Below are 8,890 nucleotides of genomic sequence, written 5' to 3'. Positions count from 1 at the left end.
GGGGGTGAGGGAGGGAGAGGGGGAGAGAGAGATCTCAATTGAGAGAGAGGGAGGGAGGAAGGTAGGGCTCTCTAAGTTTGTCTTTCTCACTTCGTCCCTCCTTCCTTCACTGTCTATTTTTCTTTATCTCACACTCTTAAAAATCCCTCTGCTTCTCTCCACCTACCACTCTTTTCATCCCTCACTACTTTTAACTCCCCTAACTCTCTACATCCTTCCATTCACACTCTCTCTCTAAATATCACTTCCACTTCTATCTATCTAACCTATATATATATATATAGCTAGGTATTTAGATAAATATTTTATAGGGGGAGTGCAAAAAGGTAGGTAGATTATGTAGATAATAAGAGCTTAATGATTACTGAAATTTGATTATGTCTGAGAAATTATAATATCTTATTCTTGGGGAGAGAGGAGAGAGTGAGATAGAGAGAGGTGAAGAGAGGATGTGAGAAATAGAAAATAGATAGGTCTAGATCTCAGGGGAGACAAATAGCGTGAGATAAAGAAATAACAAGTGAATGATGATACAAGCCTACTGATTACTGAAATTTGACTGTCTGAAAAATTAAAAGATCTCCTAAAATCTAGAATCTGCATTATGACTGCTAGAGATGTGAAACCACTCTCAAACATCCTAACAATATATACATAAAATATAACTTAAAGTATAAGAAAGATAAAAGACAAAGAGAAATGCCAAAAGACAAAAGAGAAATGCCACTTATACTTAAATGTTTGCCAAAAGACAAAAGAGAAATGCCACTTATACTTAAATGTTATATTTTATGTATATAACCTGATGAAAAACCTAATGTAATGCTAAATGAATTGCATACAAGTCCATATTACTAATCTAACTTTATTAATTTGAATCCCATATGCGGTTTGTCTTCTTAAAACCCCATACACGGTTTTGTTTATTAAAACCTCATATGCGCTTCATATTCAAAATACACCGTATGTGGTTTTGTTTATTAAAACCTCGTACACGCTTCATATTCAAAATACCCCGTACGTTCTTTAGTTTATTTAGGCTTGTGAATAGGCTTGGATGACAAAGCTGCAGGTTGGAAGTTTGATTTCCCTCCATTTCCCTCCTTTTTGAAGTGTTTTATTTTATCAACTTGGTTTCTCGACTTTGTCATCAACAAGTTTACACTTCATCAACTGGGTATTTCTAAAATTGCCACCATATTTTCACCCATCTTGCGAGCTTTCTAACCATATAATTTTTTAAAAATTTGAACAACAATAGCATATTATTCTTGAATTTATTTTACCAGTGTCTCCATAGTTCTTAGAGACATGCGTACAATATTTTTTTAATAACTTTTGATCTACTTATCCAAAAAATTTAAATAATTATATATTATTGTAGTGCACTTGATTATTTACAATTTTTTTTTAAAAATTGCATTTTCGATTGTTTTGGTGCAAGTTATGCTTTGCGCACAAATAGGTACCTAATTTTTCAAGATGTGCTCAATTCGAAAAATCATAAAAAAAAATACTCAACAAAAAATTACAAAAAATACACAACTTCTAGTCCTCACTCTTAACTATCTTTCTACCAAAGGATTTGTCAAAATACTAAATCTAACTATGACTTTTTCATTGCGCACGTCAGACACTATGTTATGTTTTCAAGAAAAAATTAGGATCTGTTTTTCGTGTGCAAAGGATTTGATCCTCTTAATCTTATCCAATTTTGAAAAAAATTTAGTAGTTTGGAAACTAGATTCAGAGTACTACAATCTTTTTTCTTTGAGTATCTTCATATCTTGAATGGATGACTCTCAATTTTCTCCTTCAAGTTCAAGTTTACTCGATTTCGGAAAAAAAAAGTGTCCACTTATACCCCCCTTTTTGCACACCATCTTGGTGCACTTACTCATGTCTCACTTAAAACTATATCCTACTTGGGCCAAAAAGTGAAATGCAATACATAGATAATTTTCAAAGTATGGTGTCTAAAGTGGATGTTCAATATTTAAAGGAATCCCTTGTTTTGAACTAGAGATCAAGTTTTTGAGAACATATCTAATCAATTACGGATTTCCTAGAGAAGGAAGTCTATAGATGTGCTTGCAAATTTTTAGAAAAGCCCAAAGTCAAAGACTAAGATTGAAATTTCTTCTTTGACCAAGACCCAATGGAAGCTCTCCAAGAAGAATTTTAAACCAAGGAATGACAATACCTCTTAGAAGATGTAGCATCTATCAAATGATTAAATAATCAATTGAAGATTTGCAAATGATGCTCAATTCACAATTATAGAACTTGTTTTGATTCACATTGCCACATTGGGAAGACTCTAACTCTAGATGCATTAATATTTGTCAAATTCTACTTAAAATCTAGAACATTCAATCTATACTATGAGGGGTCAAGTAGACAAGTATGGGACACCTCTGTGAATGAATGAATTAAGGAATTATTATAACATCCACGAGACCTAGTGGTCTAAGGGATCAAGATGCACGAAATTAACCCGTTTTCGAGTTCATTTCCATGTTGGTTCTTCTGTTATGAATCTTGAGTAAGAAACTTGCTATTTTGTGAAGTCTCGTCTCTTCAAAAAGTTCATTCAAATTGTCCACCTTTAATTCATTATCAAATTGACCGCAAATATTTTTATATGTTGCACACTCCTTGATGAAATACCATTCCATCCTTTCTTCCCAATCTTCTTTAGACACCTTCCATCTACAAATTTCACATCTCAAATGACATTACATTATATAATTCTAATTTGTGTTCTTTAATGTCTACATTTGTGGAGTCTAATAATACATTATTTCCTTTGTCAACCGCCAAAAAAAACAGAGAAAATGATAATCTTTTTATAATCTTCAACCATGGCGTCGGTTCAAATACTATTTATATACTTATTTCTTTTCATTTCTCTTAACATGACCATGGCCGATAGAGAGTTTGTGATATCAGATCTATTTGAAGGAGAAGGAGAAGGAGAAGGAGAAGAATCAGCCCTTCTCCAGCAATACGCGCAGTCTCAGGAGCAAAATGCTCTTAATTATCAAATACCAGCAGAAGAAAGCATTCCTTTATCTTGTCATCAGATGCTGGGCGAACAAGCCCTTCCTCCTCAAGCCCTACCCACTCCACACTTGGCTTATGATAATGCTTCTCCTAGCCGAGGGGGAGGGGGAACAGAGGGCGGTAGTCTGGCAGTCATTCCTCCTGCATCTCAATTAAAGGGAAAGATTGTTCTGAGATATAAATGTGGGGTTCATCCTAAGAAAGCTCAGCCATTTGCTGTTTGGGATGTGCCCTTTTGTCCTTGTGACTTCAAAAGCTTTCGATTTACTTTCGACAAGCCTTAAAACTTTAGCCTTCAATCCAATATTGGATTCATCATACATCATTTATTAGATTGGAACCATCTATTTATACCTTACAAAAGCAACAGGCGTGAAGATTATGACTGTTGTCTATTGCAGTATTATTTGACCAGACTATGAACTACAATTTGCATTTAATAGACTTTGTGACTTCTTATATGATGCGAAGAAAACGCTTAGAGTTTGCAGTATTCTTAATTTGGGAATAACTGGAAATTTTGGATCAAATTGGGTGCTCAATATTATCCTTTATATGAATGTCTGGAATTCGCAAAAAATAACAAATCCAAATATATAATGTTATTCTAAAGCAAAGATCTGAGCCCAAAGCTTTAATCTTGTTTAAGGGTTACTGTGCTTTATGTTGGCTACTAAAGTATATGTTGTTTTAGTTAAAGGTCATTACTGTTTAGACTGCTAATGCTGTTCACTGCTAAGTGCTAAGGGGAAAACCCCAAAACCAGGTTTTCTACCATATAAATGTTATTTTTCAGAATTTTGATTGAACTACTGTTGGATGAAGGTCTAGATGAACACCAAAGATCAGTTTTCTGCTTCAGAAAAGTCCAATTGACGCACATTGCTTTATCCTATAATTACTAATTTTTTTCCAGATCTTTAGGGTCAGTATGAGAGCTATCTTTTTTTCGAATAAATTATTATACTTAACAATATAGCATGATCAAGTATGGATCTATAAAAGTTTCTATTATCTGAAATTACTACTTTGGTGATAAACCTCAATCAAAATATTTCATGTTTCACGTTTATGTTATATTATTCACTACTTATTTTGAGAATGTAGGCTTAATAGTTTTCAGCAAATGGAGCATCCAAACTGGTCACGAGTTCGGAATTGTTTATCAGATTAATTCTAAACAAAAGTTAAGAAATTGTTTGTCAGACTACCTCTAAACAAAAGTGTACAATCTTCAAGCAAATTTGCATTTTAGAAAAGAAATTAGGTGTCTTATCAACTGGGGTTCCTCTTGCAAATTTGCATTTTAGAAAAGAAATTAGGTGTCTTATGAACTGGGATTCCTCCTGCAAATTTGCATTTTAGAAAGTATTCTTCTGCATTTTATTAAAAGGTAAGTAGCAATTATATTGTACTTCCTCAGCCTGATCAATTTTTTTTAAAATTCTCTCTGTATTCTGATCCTAATCAATCCAAATAGCTATATTTGTTTGTATTAGACTTCTGAAGTTTGGTTGGTTTCTGTAAGTTACTGTTTTTTTGCTTGTAATTTCTTCTGATTGTTTTGTTCTCTATTTAAAGAAATTCAACATTTAGCAAAATGTCTATTATAATACCAATGATGCCACTTGGATTGTGCTGTACCATTGTATCTTGAATTACCCTGCGCTGATTCTGAATTGGACCAATATATACTGTGACTAGTATGTAGCAAGAACACAAGACACATGTACTAGTGATATACATCATACTACAGAAACCTTTTATCTATATTGTGTTTCATTCACTTTTTCTTTGCCAACTCATTATGGATTCCGTAAAGGATCTTTTGTGTTTCATTCACTTTTTCCCTGTTAACTCATTATGGATTTCATATAGGATCCTTTCATGATGTCACTACATCCTTTGAGAGAAATTGTACATGACTTATTACCTGACATGACTGTCTAATGAATTCTATGGTGCTATTGCTGTTTAATTTTAGGTCTTGCGGTGGGTTTAACAGCTAGTAATCATGAGGTTCACATCTTGGTCTATATTTTAGGCTTTGTGATATGGTAACATGTACCTTTCTCTGTCTAGAGTGCCATATATAGATTTGTTGAGCCAAGGTAAATATCCCGAGACAATTTCTAGAGTTAATAATTGCTTGTATTAAATTTGTTGATGGAATTATGTCGATGTTACTATTTATTTATTCCAAGTTCATGACTCTTCTTCACGATGGACATGAAACCAGGTAATCAAAAATAGCAATAATTTTGCAATAGTTTTCTATAGCAGAAGTGTATCACTTGATGATTCAGTTTATGTATTCATGAATTTGGAATTAGAAATGTCCGGAGCGCCAATTGCTGAGCTATTGATTGCTTCTGCAGATTCACAGGCAATTGGCAAGAGAGGCTGTTAGGAGGTCTTTGGTTCTGTTACCCTTAGAGCCATTGTTGCTTCTGAGCAAGAATGCTGCAAAGATCATGGTGGCGGGAAGCTATGCAAACAATCCGGGTTATCAGTGTGGAGGATGGGCAATCGACTGGGAACGAAGCAGTGGCCAGACAACAATAGGTATAGCTATAAATTTATTAATGAAGTGTAAAGCTTCTGGAAGGAAACTGTGTATAGCTGTTTCGTGTCCATGTTTTGGATCACATTATCCATTATTAGAAAGAGTATAAATTTATGCATAATTGCAGAATTTGATCCATAAAAGGAGAGAGAATAGATCGACTTGGAATAAAGGATCCAAAAGGAAGACCGGAGCCAATGAAACAAACGGACAAAAAGAGAGTAAGTCAATTTCTTTTATTATAATGCATTGGGGCCTATTTTATTGGTGTAACAACAAGAACTTAGAAAAAAGTAAGAAATATCCCAAAACAGAAAATCCACTAAATACACTTAAAATTTGAAAACCTGAAAATAACATCAGAAACTGAGCATGATTTTTCATTTTCATTTTGATACTGAGCAGACTCAATGCTAAAATTTAACCTGTGTTTTGTAGTGAGGATATTAGAGATTGGTTGTTGGAAATTCTTCCAACAAGAAATACTCACCCATTTGTGGAAGAGTGATATTGGTGATCCTCACATTACATCTAATCACAGGAGAAATCACCTTACCGTGGAAACCGTAGTAGTTTTAATCTTTTTACCTGGCAAAAGGTTTTGCCTTACCAAAAATCCCATCATTCTCACCTCTGTTATCCACTAAGGCTTTCCCAGTAAACAATTAGGCCTTGTCTCAAAATAAACATCTTTGATACAGAAGCTAAAATGGCTGATATGGCTGCCACAACAAATCTCTGTTACCCAATCAACTAACTTCCAAGTCTCTTGATCTCTGTTGAGTAGTATCATATAAGACCGGCACTAAAACTTTCCATCCCCTGCTTTAGCTACAGTTACTTCTCTAATTTTTTTGTTTTTGTGCATGGTAATTTGTGGGGTTGTAATATGGATATGGAGTAATTGTTTTTAGAATTGTTTCAGGTATTGGATTAGTGGATACAGACAAGCTTGTATAGTGCTCTTTTTTCTGTTAGATGGTTGGTCTTTCTTGCTTTGTACTTCTTTTATTTTGAATAAATTTTTACCTTTCTTATAGTTTAAATTAAAATAAATAAAGAAAGACATAACCAACCCTTTGAATTTAAATGCATTATACAGTTGAAGCTGATCCACAGGGTATCACTTCAATCACTATTAGAAGATTGTATATTTGATAATTTGAAAGCTAGCAGTATGAAAACTCGAAGGTGAGATTTGATTATGGCATTTGACAGAAATATAGTTGAAATTGTGCCAGCCAATGAAGATTTTCTTTTATTTTGGAACGACTCCACCCTATTTGCAAGCGTCTTTTTTGGCAACCAAGTTTAAGAGTGTTGGTAAATTTTGGAGGGAATACCCGATCATAATGTTAACAGGCCAGAGGTAAAAAATGGTAAATTGGATGATGTTTTGTATAACAGTGAATTTCTTCTCCTCCTTGCAACATTGAATGATCGATTTGTATGATTATATGATAGATAATACAAATTTACCATCCTATTTCATGCTATTTGAAACGGATTAAATTCAACCTGTGGTTTTCCCATTATTTTTGAAGGCATACAAGCTGCAGTCAGCCAAGGGACTCTATAAGTATTTTATAAAGAACTTCCAGACCCCACAACCACTGATTTGGAAGGATTTTCTTATGGCATTGTTTTGGTGGGAGAACCTGCATACGTGGAAACAGGTGGATATAACAAGAATCTAACCATTCCTTCTCGTGGAATAGATGTTATACAGAATGTTTGCAGTAAAATGAAATGCCTGGTTGTTCTGATATCAAGCAGGCCTCTTGTTGTGGAGCCCTACCTGGACCAGATGGACGCATTTGTAGCTGCATGGTTGCCTGGCTGTTAAGGAATGGCTTAAATTATACACTAAGCTTATATTTCTAAGCTTAAAAGTGTTAAATACTTAGAGTTGACTGACATTTTCTAGACTCAACATGTTTCTAATGTATGTTGTTACACTAAGAATACACTTCTAGACTTCAAAGCGTTAAACAGTCAGAATTGAATAACGTCATCTAGACTTAATATGTTGCTTAATGTGTGTGATTTAAGACTAACTGACAGTTAACGGCAATGAGTGAAGTGATGTCATATTTGATTACTACGACTTTGAGGGACTTCTACCAAGGACATGATTTAGATCAGTGGATCAGCTTTCCTATAAGTATACACAGGGTGTTGAGGAGCCTTTCAAAATGTTGTGTTTATACCAAGATTGACGATTCGAAGTCTTAGACCAAAACCCAAATGAAGCTCTCCAAGGAAATTTGAAACCAAGGAATGGGAATACGAGTCATAAAAGAAGTAAGCATCCATCAAATGATTGAAATAAGCAATTGAAGATTTGCAAGCAGTGCTCACTTCTAATAGAACTCATTTTGATGCACAGTGCCGCGTTGGGAAGACTAATTAATATTTGTCTATACTACGAGAGGTCAATTACACAAATATGAGATATCTATATGGATAAGACTTTAACCTTTGAGTACAACCATCTGTAAGAGGTCCTAGGGATATACGAGGTTGGTTCATCAAGGAATAAATTCAACACTTGTGGTTTCTTAGCATTGAACATTTAGCAAATTTAAGTGTTATAATGTTTAAGGCTTTCATTAAATTTGTTTTTCTTTAGCATAGAAATTCATCTAATTATGAATCAATGAGATCACAAATAGGGACCTCATCCTCTAACAACATTAAAGTACAACACTTCCACAACTTAACCATAACAACATGCCAATGTCCACGTTAAATTAATTTATGATTTGACATTAAAAAAGTTATTAATTTATGAAGTTTAATTTATTAAAGATATAAAATTTATTAAAATTAATTATTAAATTTTTTCAATTTATGAAAGTTAATTTAATAAAGTTAGTTATCAAAGTTATTATGTCAAGAGGTGTATTGCACTCACATAATGGATTGAAGAATGTTTGTTAAGAAAAACTCCCTCTAATTAAAATTGATGCATGTCATATTACAACTTCACTCACATGCAACACTCTATTGTAATGTGATATGGAATGCTTTTTAAATATTTAAAATGGTTATTTTGGATCTTTATTTTACAAAATATAAATATTTCTTTGTGGAATATGAAAAAATAATAAATTTAAACACTAGCATTTAGAAAATAAAAAATGCAACATATGAAAAAAAAAATTATTTTTAAAATCGAGGCAACTTTCTTATGTGTCATAAAAACAAAAAGATAAAAGAGTGTTATTTTTATCCAATTAGAAATAGAAATTTTCT

At 33.3% G+C, this 8,890-nt stretch overlaps 1 long non-coding RNA gene across 2 annotated transcripts; it reads left to right on the top strand.

The window, feature by feature from the left end:
• Positions 1-4,876: 4,876 nt before the first annotated feature.
• On the top strand, positions 4,877-7,559 carry LOC131065036 (uncharacterized). Of its 2 annotated transcripts, XR_009111375.1 has the most exons (5): positions 4,877-5,177; positions 5,445-5,631; positions 5,760-5,853; positions 7,177-7,308; positions 7,409-7,559. It is a non-coding gene; the product is annotated as an uncharacterized LOC131065036 (long non-coding RNA). The 2 variants fall into 2 exon arrangements; XR_009111374.1 differs by having other exon boundaries at positions 4,878-5,177; positions 7,177-7,559.
• Positions 7,560-8,890: the final 1,331 nt, after the last annotated feature.

The sequence above is a fragment of the Cryptomeria japonica genome, chromosome 11, assembly GCF_030272615.1.
Source record: "Cryptomeria japonica chromosome 11, Sugi_1.0, whole genome shotgun sequence".
NCBI classification, from domain to species: domain Eukaryota; kingdom Viridiplantae; phylum Streptophyta; class Pinopsida; order Cupressales; family Cupressaceae; genus Cryptomeria; species Cryptomeria japonica.
Note: the sequence above shows the minus strand (reverse complement) of the source record. Positions and strands in the feature narration are given on the sequence as shown.